We start from the raw sequence: 12,603 nt of genomic DNA, 5'->3' as shown, positions 1-12,603 counted from the left end.
ATACTTTTGTTTTCTGTTTATACGCTATGATTTCCTTTTTGTTTTGTTCTCTTGATTTTCTTGCATTTCTTTTTTTTCAGCCTTTTTCTTTTGGGATTCTTCAAATAGATAAGATAGAAGTAGACAGTAGATCGAGATTGAAATTGCTTCTCTCGTTTTTATTTTTTGTTTGAAATGGTCATCTGCTGACGTATAGGCTCTTATGTTTATTCATTTCGTTTTTGTTTTCTTTCTTCTTTCTTTATTTTAAATCATGGAAGGGCAAGGCCAACGTGCAGCTATGAAAATGGACAATCCGCAACAATAATGGTTCTCGCAACCAAGAGCGCTTATTTATGAATCACGACCTCGAATGAGAAAAGATGGAATGTAACAACTACAAATTTGTTGTGAAAGGTCCAGGATGTTTGTTGTAGCTTGCTTTTTCGGGGACGGAACAATACGTATTGGACCTGCACCTAGTGGCAAATATTTTCGTTTTTTTTTTTTTTTTTTTTTTTTTTTTTTAAGTTTTAAAAGGCAACTTTCCATATACAATTCTTGATGGCAATTATACCTAAGTAAGGAAAAGCGAAATGTGACTTCTGTTAAACAAACCAACCTAGATAATGATAAAAGCTCATCTCCGTTTTTGAGATCAAATTCACCAGCAGACCAAATGTACCAAAGAACTTAGACCTTTTTTATATCTGATGTTAGTAAACTTACAAGTGCTTTACTGTTATGTAGCCCATAACTTGTAATTCTCTTGTAAACAATTTGTTGATTTTGGTTTTGTTGAACTTCACTCCTCCAATAAAATATAAACTTTTCCCTCTCTTTATATATATAAATACGATAGAAATAAATTTCAATCTCAACATATTACTAGCATCGATTACAGTGGCGTAGCAATAGGATAGACAGGGTAGGAAATGCCTATGGGTGCATGGTGTTTCGGTATATTAGGGGGCTCCCCGGGTTTTTAATTAAAAAAAGAAGCAAATTATATAAATGGAGCCCCAAGTTCTTGCGGTCTTCATTTCCGAACATGGCAAGAATAAAAATTCCTGCTTACTTTGCTCGCAGTTTGTTACATTTGCGTATCAAATTATTGCCATTATTGTAAACTAGTCGAGGTTTTAGCACTGTATGATTAAGAAATTAATCCTCCTGTATTAATAAAATATCAGTCCTATATTACATGTGCTGAGCTTACTAACTTTAAATATAACTCCCTGCGTAACGGGTTTTCAACAATAATGACAAATTCTATGACCTATAAGATCTGGATTAAAAAGAATTTAAAAAGTGTTGCCATGATTATAAGGCACAGAACAATTGCCACGTGCCGCGGCTACACAGCACCAAGGGTCGGGCAAACCAGGCAACCGCCCGGGTCACCAACGTCAGAAAGCATCAAACGAACACCCCAAAATAAATTTTTGAACGTATTTTCTAATACCACAGCAATAAAATGTAAAATATAGGTTAGGACTAGGAGGGGCGCCAAAAAGACATCTTTTCTTCATTTCCCACAGTTCGAAATTGTAGAAAGCTTTCTTCGATTGTATGATATGGACAAACACTGTGCAGAAAATTATGAGGATTTAATACTAAAAGTCATATTAATTAGAAAATGAGATTGACATTAAGAAGTGCAGAGGGCAAGGCTACGATGGATAGAGGTCGTATTTCTGGCTCGCAAACGCGGATTCAAAAACGTGCCAAGAATGCCATATATGTTCACTGCACAGCACATAATCTGAACATCGTGTTATCGGATGCTGCAAAGTCAACACAGAAACTGTTAATTTCTTTGCCACTCTACAAGATACATGCAACTTCTTTGGTAGATTGTCTTCCCAAGAATATATCTCCGGAAGAGGACAGAGAAACTCTCTCTCAAACACGCTGAGATTCATCATATTGCCATGTTCGTACTAAGAAAGAGATATGCGGACTTTTTGAATTGTCTTAATGTCATATGTCTTACTGGAACAGAAAAAGAACGGACAGAAGCAGCTGGTTATAAACGAAAAATGGGAAGGTTCGATTTCGTGGTAATTCTTGTGTTGTGGGAAAAAGGTCTAAGAATCATTAATGTTGTGTCAGAAAAGCTGCAGAGCTCCAGTATGTTCTTGTCAGAGTGTTAACGAGAACTGAAAAAATGCTGTACAGTGGTGCAAGATCTTAGAAAGACTGTGTCTCAAGTATTCAAGGAAGCCAATGCTTGTGCGTCCAAAATTTAGTGTTTCAGATAAGCTAGCAGAAAGGAGGAGGCCAGTGCCGAAAATGTTCTTTGATGAATCGGCACAAGATACGCGCTTTACTGATCCTGTCAAAGAATTCGAGATCAAGGTGCTATTGCCTATCTTCGATTCCGCAATAATAAACATAAGAATACGCTTCGAAAGAATGAGGGAGCTTTGTGAATGATTTTCGTTCTTATGCCCGTCAATGTTACAAACCACTCCTGAAGAAGTCACCAGGCAGTCTTATGACTTTTGTGCTTCTGTATGCAGACGATTTATCCAGTGACTTGCCACGAGAAGTCTTGACTTTCAGAGACACTTTTCAAGACAGACTTTCAAATCTTTCAACCCACGAAGTGATTCTTCATTTTATTACCGAATCTGACATCAGCTCAGCACTTTCAAATCTGGTGACTGTGCTTTGTTTATATGTAACTCTTCCTGTTACAGTTGCAACTGCTGCGCGATCATTCCCTAAGTTAAAATGAATCAAGACATATCTCAGAAACAGAATGACCCAAGAACCCCTTTGGGGTATGCCATGCTGAGTATTGAGCGAAAAAGAGCTCATGAATGGGATATCTCTGATCTGATAAAAGAATTCGCAGAAGCGAAAGTGAGAGAGAAACATTTCTGATTTTGTATACAATTTGTCGATTTAAAAAACTGAAAATTGAAAAATGCTTATCAGCGGTTTCACAAGGTTTATTATTTATTTTACAATTATGTAAAATCGTAGCATACTATATATATATTCATTTGAAATCCTTTTGGTAATACTGCTTAATATATTTCTTTATTTGCACCACCACTACAGAAAGTCCGAATTTTACATGAGTATATTTTTCATGAACAGGACACTCTGTCCATTTTAAAAGACATACCACAACTACCGTAAATGCGGGCTACTTGGACCCTTAAGGGGCTACTTGGACCCATACCAAAAACTCGTTTAAAATCACATATGCAATGCAATAATGAGTGAGTTCAGAGTTAGATCCGTTAGATGGGATCATAATGCAGGCGTACACATATTGAAACTAGTTCTGTGGTAGGCTACGATTGAGCAGCATTGGTAAGAAAGGTCGTTGACGAAAAGAGTGTATTTATTGAGCGCCAAACTTTTATGTGTGGACACTATTTGCAAGCAAGTGGAACCAATGCTAAGTAAACACATAAGTAGTTACATATAGGTTAATGAAATTGACATGGTAAACTTTCTCATATACAATAAGATGTGTGCGTAATTGCATTATACAGTATATGAAGTGTGTACATATGACCTGGAAAACATGGATATTTTGTCCCACATCTTTTGTTATCTTTATCCCACCCCATCCTTTGTTATCTTTATCAATAAAAAATAAAGGTCTGTTGTCACGTGTCACACAAGTAAGGACTTTTCATTGTTTCCTTAAGGATACCGGTTCAAAATGGTACATCAATATAAAAGATTGCCTGCAGGTCGAAAATATGCTGATTTTTCATAACAGCTTGAAGAATGTTTACCAGCAATTCAGTCGGGGAAAATGTCGCGAAAAGAAACAGAAGCTCACTTCAAGATGAGTCGTTCCACCATAGAAAGAAGATTAAAGAATAGGTCAAGGCAGAATCCGGGCCATCTGAAAGTGTTCACTGAAGAAGAAGAATTAGCCTTCGCTAGTCATCTTGATAGAGTTTGTGATTTCGGATTCCTCGTTAATTAACTTGATTTCAGATTTATTGTGAAGTCCTATTTTGCCATGCATGGAAGAACTGTCATTGCTTTCTAAGACAATCTTCCAGTCGAGATTGAGTGAAGTTATTTTAGAAAATGCACCTCCAGTCAACGACTAGATTCGCTGCTAATATAGATAGGGCTCGTGCAGCTGCAGAAGAAAACGTAATCAGCTATTACAATCATTATATTTGATAGTACCTCTTAAAATGTTCTGTTTGTGGTTTGCAGTAAATAAAAAAGTATTGTTCTTGGAACACCTACGTCCTACTTAGTCTCAGGGCAGATTTCAATGGTTTTCTGTAGGAAAATATGGGGGTGGGTTCAAGTAGCCCGAACGCGAGTCTTACTTGGACCCATTTTTTACAATAATCGCCTGTGCTTTGTTTTCAATATATGTAACTAAAACTATCCTCGATATGTGCAATAAAGCCTGTAGTTTCACTTAATATGGGTAATGACAATAACTTTCGAGTTTTCGTGGATGAAAATAGGCCGAAAGAACGAATTTGTTGCAAAATTGGGTCCAAGTAGCCCGTATCTACGGTATATAAAAAGATAAACAGTCAATGCCCTCTCACTGATAATTTTAGGTTTATGGCATTTTCGGTCCATATGTGTTATAGATATATTAAAGTTATAGATGGTCATGCATGGGGCCTATTCGATGAGTAAGGGGGCGCCAGTAGGGATTTTGCTTAGGGGCGCCGAAAGCCATCGTTACGCCACTGATCGATTACCCGCTTCGCTGGGTTAAAATGAAAATTTAAATGCACAACTCCGTATCTCATGTGTTTGGTACCCGTGAAATGTGCTGTTTTCATTTTTAGTAGCACCGATTTAAACGGCATCTGAAAGATCACTGTTCATTTCGGCGATCCCGAAAACTATAGATTCGACACTAATATCGGCCATTTTCGATCATTTATATATATCCCTCCTCTTCTCCATATTGCAAGGCATGGCACCGGAAGTGCCACCGTTCATCTCAGCGACCCTGAAAACTATGGATTCGACACAAATATATAATTTTTTTTATCAGTTTTATGTATTTCCCTTTCCCCAAGTTGCGGGGTTGAATTTGGATGTAAACGGGATCGGGAGTGTCACTGTTCGTCTCAGCGACCCCAAAAATAATGGATTCGACACAGATATTGGCCATTTCTGATCATTTTTGTATATATGTTCTTCCCTCCCCTCCCCCTTTCCAAGTTGCAGTGGTAAATGTGGATTTAATTAGCATCAGAAATATCATTGTGCATCTCAGCGACCCCGAAAGCTATAGATTCGACACTAATATCGGTCATTTTCAATCATTTATAAATGTTCCTCTCCTCCTTCATTCCCTAAGTTGCACCGTGTATAACAAAACCATCTCAGGTCTGAACTTCATCTATGATGAAAATTTCATCGATATCGGTCGGCTGGCTGAAGAGTGATAAAATCAGAAAGACAGTTACTTTCACTTTTATTTATTTATTTATTTATTTATTACATATATATCTCCCAACACCTTCCTCCCCCTAGGTTCTAGCGTCAAATAGAAAATTTTAAAAAATAAAATTTTGGGGTCCTGAATCTCATCTATGTTGAAAATTTGATTGAGATCTGTCGGGTGGTTCAAGAATTATTAAGTTTTATTTATTTTCGTATATATATATATATATATATATATATATATATATACCCCTCCCACATCGCTAGATTCTACCGTCAAGGTGAAATTATATATATATATATATATATATATATATATATATATATATATATATATATATATATATATATATATATATATATATAAAATTCCAGTCCAGAACCCAATCTTTGTTGAAAACTTGATTGAGATTGGTCTGGTAGTTCAAGAGTTATTAAGTTTTATTTATTTTTTCATCTCCCCTTCTCCTAAGTTCTACCGTAAAAGTGAATAACTAAAAACACTCCCAGGCCAGAACCCTATCTACGTCAAAAATTTGATAAGAGATCGGTCGGGCGGTTCAACAGATTAAGAGTCACAAACATAGTTACTTTCAATTTTATAATATAAATTGAAATTGAATTGTATTGCTATATTAAAGTCGTAATCGAGAAGAAGACTTTCAAGCACCTAAAACTAGGACTAGAAAAAATGGACTAAATCGGGACGTCTATAGAGCTTTTATAATAGCTTTTTATAATAGCTTTTTATTAATAATTATAATAGCTTTTAATAATCGTGTTTTGTGTCTCTGCACAAAGAGCAGGAATAAATTTGGGAAAAGCCATCGTTTCTTTTGACAGTTTATTTTATTTTAAACATTAGACAAAGTCCTAGATCCTAATAGTGAATAAATTCGTTGGTTAATTTCGTGTCTATCGTTCGTTTCAGCACCGAAGTGTGAACTTACAACTTAACGTTGAATCCGAACCATATAAACTCCTGACGAGAGTCAAACCCATGCCGAAGACAAGTACGCTAACTATATAGCCATGAGAAAGTTAATGGACGTAGATTTTGCGATACTGAACTACATTTATTTATTTCGTTTTGTTTTACATGTCGAGAACCAACATGATAATAAATGTTTTAAGACAATAGTTTTGCAAAAAGAAAAAATTAGAAATTAAAAATACAAAGTTATTATATCTAGGTATATATTGTAAGGTGTCAGACGTTCACTCACTCACATACACAAATACCATATTATAGTGTTATTATGTGTATATATGTAACACTACGTATGTAACACTAAACATGTACGTATGTATAGTATAATGTATACATACGTATTACAATATGCATTAAGTGTTATATTGCTATGTTTTTATATTTACTCGTAATTCCCGAGCTGCTATGCTGGCCTTTCTGCCTCTGTTCAAATCTGCTTCGATAACAACAAATTGTAAACTGCTTGCTTGAAAGTTGCTACACATCTTGACTGTGTCGAAGTTGGCAAAGCATTTCAATCGCGACACGTTGAATTATGTATGACTTCGAGGAGTAAGTACAGATGGTGATCAGAAAAATGGAAACGCCTGTAGTTGGCAACACGTCAGATGTATGGGTTGGCAGAGATGTCGTGGCGCCCGCAGCGCCGGACCGCTGGGGGTGGTGTGTTAGGTCGGTCTCCATACTACGTCAGGCGCAGTGGAACAGCAGTGTCCAGTGGCTGCAGCAGACGGAGGTAGTGTAAAATGGGAGACCTCTCAGATTTTCAAAGAGGGCAAATTATTGGTGCGCGGTTATGTGGAGTGAGTGTGACGGAAGTGGCTACTGTGTTAGGTGTATCGCGTGGGGCAGTGTCGAAGGTGATGACGGCCTACACAACACACGGGAAACCCACATCGGGGAAGCGGAACAGTGGGCGGAAGAAAATTATGAGTGACAGGTCACGCCGGGTATTAAAGCGCATTGTCACGCAGAACCGTCGTGCCACTGCGGAGCAAGTGACGGAGGAACTCAATCAGCACCTCCCCCACCCTGTTTCGACAATCACAGTCCGCCGCGAATTACATGACATGAACTTACGTGGTCGTGTTGCACGGGCCAAAATGCTCATCAGGGACCATAACGCTTTCGCACGCCGCAAATGGTGCCGCGACCATGCAACTTGGACCGTTGAGGACTGGAAACGTGTGATATGGTTGGATGAGTCATCCTTCACCGTATTCCCAACCACGGGCCGTGTTTATGTGTGGAGAACGTCCAAAGAAGCTTATGATCCGCAGTGTCTCCGCCCAACTGTGAAACATGGCGGCGGCTCGGTGATGCTGTGGGCCGCCATATCATGGTTTTCATTGAGTCATGTGGTCACACTTAGCGGACGAATCACTGCCAACGATTATGTCGCAATTTTAGGAGACCACTTGCATCCTATGGTCCGGATGTTGTTCCCGGACAATGACGCCATCTTCCAGGATGATAATGCACCCATTCACACAGTTGGCGTTGTTGCAGCGTGGTTTGAGGAACATCGGGATGAAGTTCAACACCTCCTTTGGCCTGCCCAATCCCCAGATCTCAACATAATTGAACATCTGTGGTCCGTCTTGGAAACACGACTCCGACGACGATTTCGACCTCCATCCTCTCTCACAGAACTGGCCGATGCCCTGCTCGAGGAATGGTGTAAAATTCCACTTGCTACCATTGACGACCTCTATGCCTCTATCCCACGTCGCATCAAGGCTGCTCTGAAGGCGAAAGGTGGCCTGACACCATATTAATCTGGTAAGTTGCAATTTCGTTCAGGTGTTTCCATTTTTCTGATCACCATCTGTATATCTACGCAGATGAATTGCAAGTTGGCCGGATTTTGTGTCCGTCATGAAAATCACTGAAAAAAAAAATCAAAATGTTTTAGAAGATCTGGTACTGCAAAAGGCAGTATTTTGTAGAGTAGTACCAAAGGTTTCTCAGAACTATTCGTAAATATTCTGGTCCTTCACATTAACATTCGTTGCTTTTTGAAATGAGAGGAACTCTCAAGATTGTATGACCTGAAGAATGGATTATCGTCAATATCTGCAGCACAAAAACGTGAGTTTGCTGCTCTCATTAAAGCATCACGCTCAAAAGTTGCAGTTTGTAGTCATTTGATCCTATTCGGGCTAATATACAAGGGAAATATATTCTTACGTTATGCTATAAACGGTCTACTATATATATATATATATTTGGTCTAGGAATTAATTCGTGCGGTTGGTACGCACACATTGAAGCTGTAGTACAAACACAAAATACATAAATACCTTAAGAAAAATATTGTCCATCGCTAGCCACCACTTTCGCCCATCTGTCAGGCAATGTACGGATTCCGTGGCGAAAAAAGTCCTCATCCTTGGAAGCGATCCAGTCAGAGACCCATGTTTCGATATCTTCTGAAGAAGTAAACCGCTGTCCAATCAAATCGTTGTTCATGCAATCGAACAAGTAGTCGTCCGAAGGAGCAACGTCTGGTGAATACGGCGGGTGGGGTAAAACTTCCCATCCGACATTTTCTAAATAGGTTTTGACCGGTTTTGCGACATGTGGGCGAACGTTATCATGTTGAATAATAAGTTTATCATGTCTGTTCTCCCATTCTGGTCGTGTTCTGGCCAGAGCTTGCTTCAAACGCATTAATTGTCGTCGATAACGTTCTCCATTCATAGTTTCACCCGGTTGCAGCAGCTCATAGTACACCACACCTTTCATATCCCACCATATGCACAGCATAACCTTTGCACAGTGAATATCTCGTTTTGGTTGTGATGGACCTGGTTCACCTGGTTTCACTCAGGCCTTTTTTCGTTTAGGGTTCTCGTAATGGATCCACTTCTCATCACCCGTAATAATTCGATGCAGAAACCCCTTTCTGCTCTGTCGTTGAAGCAGCAATTCGCAAATGGTTTTTCGTCTTTCAACGTCTCTGTCTTTCAATTCATGTGGAACCCAATGTGACATCTTTTGAATCATTCCCATGGCTTTCAAGCGTTTGGAGACTGTTGTTTGATCAACGCCTAATGCTGCTGCAAGTTGTTCCTGCGTTTGACACGAATCCTGCTCGAGCAATGCTGTCAATTCTTCGTCTTGAAATTTTTTTGGCTGTCCAGCTCGCTCTTGGTCTGCCAAGCCGAAATCACCACTTCTAAACCGTGCAAACCACTTCTGACACGTTCGCTCAGTTAGAGCATGGTCACCATACACTTCCACCAAAATACGATGACTTTCAGTCGCACTTTTCTGCATGTTAAAGTAATGCAGCAGGACACCCCGCAAAAACACTTTATCAGGCACAAATTGCGCCATGTTCACTTAACTACAAACTGGTGTTGTTGACGCTTTAATCCACTGCCCTATACTACGAACGATACGCGATGACAGGGGTTTGCAACACATGTGTGGATACACGGAACTGTGGGACGCTCCGTTCGTTGCGCCATCTCTTGTCCACCCGCACGAATTAATTCCTAGACCATATATATATATATATATATATATATATATATATATATATATATATATAGATATATAGATATAGATATAGATATAGATAGATAGATAGATAGATAGATAGATAGATAGATAGATAGGGGGCGCGGTGGCTCAGTGGAAGAGCGTTCACCTCCGGTGCTTGGGATCCCTGGTTCGATCCCAGCTCGCGCCGTGTGGACTTTGTGGTGAAGAAACACCGTGCTCGTGGGTTTTCTCGGGGTTCTCCCGTTTCCTCCCACTTTCTTCATTCCACCATTTCACTCATCTCTCATCATCACCATCTCCTTTACCCTAACCGGCATAACCGTGGGACGTAAAATTTAAAGATTTTATTTAATTTCATTTAGATAGATAGATAGATAGATAGATAGATAGATAGATAGATAGATAGACAAGGCAGTGTTATGCATATACATATTCAGGATTGATTTTAAGCACAACTCTCGGTTCTGAAGGATGAATTCACCAAAATTTCCCTTCTTTCAATGTGGATGAATACGATTACTGTCTCCCGTTATTTGATTGGAGTTTACCGTTCCTTTTCAGCCCTGAGCTTGTATAAGATGTGGACCTACAGTTTAAGATGGGATCTGAAACACTGTAATACATTCAAATTTTAAAGATCTCCCACATCAAATAGAACCTGGGACTCAGTGTTGTACGAAAGATGTTACAGGTACCGACTGGATGAGCTAAGAGATTTTGAGAGCTTTTGTTTCAGCTACAATGAATCTTAGAGTTTCTAAACGCCATAGAGTTAGTTGGAAATAAACTCTTTATTATTTCACTTGAAGACATTACGTCTTTCATTATTTTTATTTGTATTTTTGCTGTTCTTTTTAGAATGTTGGGCAGACGTTTTTATAAGATTGTTTTTATAAAGAATATAGATGAAGTATACAATCAAATGTTCATGTCCTAACAATCATTTTCCTATTAAACAAATAGAGTTTTATTACGAAAGTATACAAATGTATGTTGAATTAGGAAGTTTTGGGGGGTCTGGATCCAGTGGATCTCCCTGTACTGTGGGTGCGTCCCTGATAATGGGAAACAGGTTTGTTAAACTTAAGATTTCGTTTTATTAAAAACGTATCTGTATATGATGGTAAAATAAGCAACCAATCATATTTCGCAAAAGAAATTAGTTTCTATGATTGCTCCAATAAATTTTGAAAGAAAATTCACGCACTGAAATATACACAGCCTTAGGGACATTCCTTGTTGATGACTGCTACAGGGTAGAATTGTAATTAATGCCGCTGTAAGACTGAAGGAACATACCTACTTGCGTCATCAACCTACGCAAATCTTTCAATATCACTATCTTTTCGTACACGTGCACTGCTTTAAGCCTGTATCACGAAAAAAAAAAAAAAATAATAATAATAATAATAATAATAAAAATCTTACTTAGTTGCTTGCTATTATTTTTCTTTCTTTTCTTTGACTGCTGACAGACACACGTGCTTTTTTTAAAAGAAAAAAGAACAAAGTGTACAGGCATCGACTGAGACCGGTTATGTTGTCAGGAAGAAACTCCGCAGGGTTCCATCCCCATCTTGCGATTTTCTTAAATAGTTAGTACGTGAGGTAGGGATATTTTATTAGCACTGCCATAGACACGTATGCGTGTAGTTCGTAGGATAAAGTTCAACCTCTTCCCATACTCTTGCTTATATTTGGAAACAATAAGTATTTTAAGTATTTTTCAAGATACTTGTTGATGCATGTTTGATTTCAATGGAGTGTAAAAACTTGCATAATCGGCCCTAATTCACTTTTCCCAGTGTTAAGATTATTATTATTATTATTATTATTATTATTATTATGCCTTTCGGCAGGTCCTGGGACTAATGAGGATTTTCTTTTTCAATTTTAGATTTGAGCCTGGAAATGCTTCTTCCACTTTTCTTGATCTTCAGCTTCCTCTTTTAACTCCTAATATTTTCTCCTATCTTTCAAATTATCGATCAGCTGTGTTCTTCTTCTTCCTATTCCACGCTTCCCTTCTATCTTTCCTTCTATGGCGGTGTGAAGAAGACAATTTCTTCTCAAGATATGTCCAATCCAATAAGCCTTTCTACAAAGGATAGTGTCTAGAAGTGTCCTATTCTTTCCTAACCGTTTTAGACGTCTTCGTTTGTTGCTCTCTCTATCCATTTTATCTTCTCCATCTTCCTCCAACACCACATTTCGAAGCTCTCAGAATATTTCTTCTCTAACTTCCGTAATGTCCAGGTTTCTGAACCATACAGTCCAATGCTCCATGTATAGCACTTGACCAACTTCTTTTTAAGTCCAATATTGAGCCTGCTAGTTAAGAGTGATCTTTTCTTGTTGAATGCTTCTTTAGCTATGGCAATTCTTGACCTGATCCCTTTAGTAAGCGTCTCTCGTCAAAATACTTCCCAGATACTTGAAATTATCGATCTCTTCAAGTTCTCTTTGATCTACTCTAATCCGTAAGGGCACGTTTACACGGGATATTTTCATGATTTTAGACTTTTTGATGTTACTTTCCATTCCATACAGTTTCCCAGTGTCAACTATTTTGTCAATCATCTTCTGTAGTCCTCCTTCGGTTTTAGCTATTATAACCTTATCATCTGCATACCTGATCTTGTTAATGATCTGCCCTCCAATCTTGAAGTCTCCACTTCCCATTAATGCTTCCTTCATTAAACATTCGCTGT

Source organism: Thermobia domestica, chromosome 1 (genome assembly GCF_964235325.1).
Source record: "Thermobia domestica chromosome 1, izTheDome1.hap1.1, whole genome shotgun sequence".
NCBI classification, from domain to species: Eukaryota; Metazoa; Arthropoda; class Insecta; order Zygentoma; family Lepismatidae; genus Thermobia; species Thermobia domestica.
The sequence above is the reverse complement of the archived record's forward strand: the minus strand, read 5'-3'. Positions refer to the sequence as shown.